The sequence below is a fragment of the Phoca vitulina genome, unplaced genomic scaffold (assembly GCF_004348235.1).
Source record: "Phoca vitulina isolate PV1807 unplaced genomic scaffold, GSC_HSeal_1.0 scaffold3, whole genome shotgun sequence".
In the NCBI taxonomy this organism is placed as follows: domain Eukaryota; kingdom Metazoa; phylum Chordata; class Mammalia; order Carnivora; family Phocidae; genus Phoca; species Phoca vitulina.
Window position 1 is genome coordinate 80,445,572 of NW_022589706.1, and position 2,850 is coordinate 80,448,421.

The window sequence follows — 2,850 nt, forward strand, 5'->3', positions numbered from 1 at the left end:
GAAAGAAAGAAAGAAAGAAAGAAAGAAAGAAAGAAAGAAAAAGAAAGAAGAAAGAAAGAAAGAAAAAAAAAGAAGGAAAGAAGAAAGGAAGGAAGTCTATTCTTCAGATACAGTTCAGGCCATGAACACATCATGTTTCCCTGTCCTGTGGAGCTTTATTATTTTTCTTTAAAGAGGTATAATTGACATATAACATTATATTACTTTCAAGTGTACAATATAATGATTCAATATCTGTATATATTGCAAAATGATCACCACAATAAGTGTAGTTAACATATAGTATAGGTCATACACACACCACATCTCCCTGTCCTGTGGAGTTTTATTCTAACATTTATATTGAAACGGTCACCAAAGTTGGGTTCCATTTGGGTTTTAAAGCATTGGAATAGGAAAGTGCCAAAGGTAATCATCTAATGAGCAAAATCTCTCCCTTTTATGCTGAGATTGAAATTGGGACCTTGAAATAGTTGGTTACTTTAATTTGATAGCTCATATCAAGGAATGGTTTAATGTTAATGTATGAATTTCAAGAGTTTCAGTACATTTAAGGAGAGTGGAGAGGACATTTTAATTACTGTGAAGCTACACATGATCACCAATATTTTCTTATTATTTTGTAAATAACACCAAACCTTTTTTATCTCCATCAGCCCCAACCACTGTGGTACCATTTTGCATGCAGACCACTCAGGCTGAGGAGCATTAAATTTAATTTGTGCAAAAGTTGAAGGTGGAAAAGCGTGAAATTAACTTGACGCATTTTTACGGCATTTTCTCTCTCTTAGCTTCTCTCAGCTTTTCCAATCCAGAACGATTTGATTGACTGTGTCAGGATCTCCCCATCCCTGGAGTTTCTCTCTACTCTGTTCAGTGAGATTTGCGGGCTTCTGTTAATGTGTAGCTCATTCTTCCTTAGTCTATATGCAACCCAGGTAAAGGAAACACTGATTTATTTGGTTTGATATTTACATTGGCAGGGCTTCAGTCTGTGCTCAAGGTTCACTCTTCTTGGTGACTCATCCCTTTCAGGAGTGTGTGTGTGTGTGTGTGTGTGTGTGTGTGTGTGTGTGAAACAGCCCAAGATGACTCAACTCATTCAAGAAATCATTCAGCCTGGTCCAAACAGTTTGAAAAGCTTTTGAAAGAAAGCTAAACCTTGTATAAGGCTATGCAAGACAAAACAACCTATCAACAATTGGTTGCTAGTATAATACCTACCAATTTGTAAGTTACAGAGACATCTCAACCTGGGTGTGAGGGATAAAGATGAGGTATCCCATATTATATCAATAAAGGAAGCACTTCTACACAATTTGAAAAGTCCATAGAATAAGAGCTGATTGAAGATGATTATGTTTAGAAAGAAAAAGAGAGATGGAAATAAGACTATAGGTTGCCCACTGTAGATTTCATTTAATGACCAATTGTTAAGCATTATAAGAAATGCCTGCACCAGGCAGTACAAGCATTCCTCTGATTATTAAAAATCCAGAAAGCCATTGCTATCAATTCTGTTCATCTTCTGATATGATCACTCCACTAGTTTTATTCAAATAACCTGGTTGTGCAGAGATTTTTAAAGTTTTGTCAGGAGAGGCTTGCAAAGGAATGTATTTGCAATGTTGAAAAGGATAATAAAAAGAAAAACAAAATGTTTAAACACCACAGATTGGAAATCTCACAGTATGCCATTATGTTCATTATTATTGAAAAAGTAATGATCAGTGCATATTTTGTGCACTTTATAGAAATAACCATGTAGTAATTTTTTAAAAGGTACCTATTTAAAATTTTTTCTGCTCATGACCGTGTGTCTTTTTCAGTGCTGGCTGGTTTTCCTTAAAAGAACCTCTTCTACCACACTAAATAATTGATGTCTTTTTTGAGAAAATGAGGTGTTTCTCACCCCAAATATCCCAAAGGACTTGTACTTCGTTTACCAATACCCAACACAAAACCAGACAACCTGATTCTGTCTACTGTATATGGTATATCCATGGATAGTGGGCTCTTAAGGTGCAGGTTTTATGCAGCATCATGCATTTATACTTGATAAATATGAGCAAATAAATACACATGATTCATGCCCTGATTCTATGAAACACAAAGAAAGGCCTTCCATTTCTGAAAGGAGTATAGAAAGGAATAATTAAAATGACACAGGCTCATTGGCAGTGGCCTTGAAGGAAAGTTTAAAGGGACAAATAATAAACCTATAATTTAGAAAAATAGGACCAGCTTTCTGTTAATACTGAAAACATAGAAACACCAAAGAGACAGAGAAAAAAACATGAACATGAGAGAACATTTGTGTGTTGGGAAAGAAGGGGCAGATTTATTTGTCCTTTTCAAAAATAATACTCATAGAAACTCACAAGATAGGGATTTTCATCCTCATTGCACAAATGAGAAAACTGAAGATCTGAGAAACTATTGCTAGTTGAAAGTTATACAAATAGAACATAATGGAACTAAGATAAACTCCAGTTCTAACAAATTCAGAATTTCATTCTCGTCAGTTTAAGAAAAGTGTCTCAGAGAAGTTTATGCCTGTGCTAAATTCTGAAAAAAAAAAAAAAAGAGAATTAAAGCCTGTTTTATGAACAGGTAAACATTGGAGAAAGAATATGTCACACAGAGGGGGATTTTAATAATAGCTATCAATTAAAGTATTTACTGTGTGTTCGATATTTAATGCACAGGTTACATAACTATCAAATTAACATACAATATCTTATTTGGTTCCCTTAACAATCTTATAAAGTAGGTAATAGTACATTTATTTAAGGCAAAACTGAACATAAGAAAGCTTAGAGTAAACTACTGTATGTCAGCCTTCCTTGG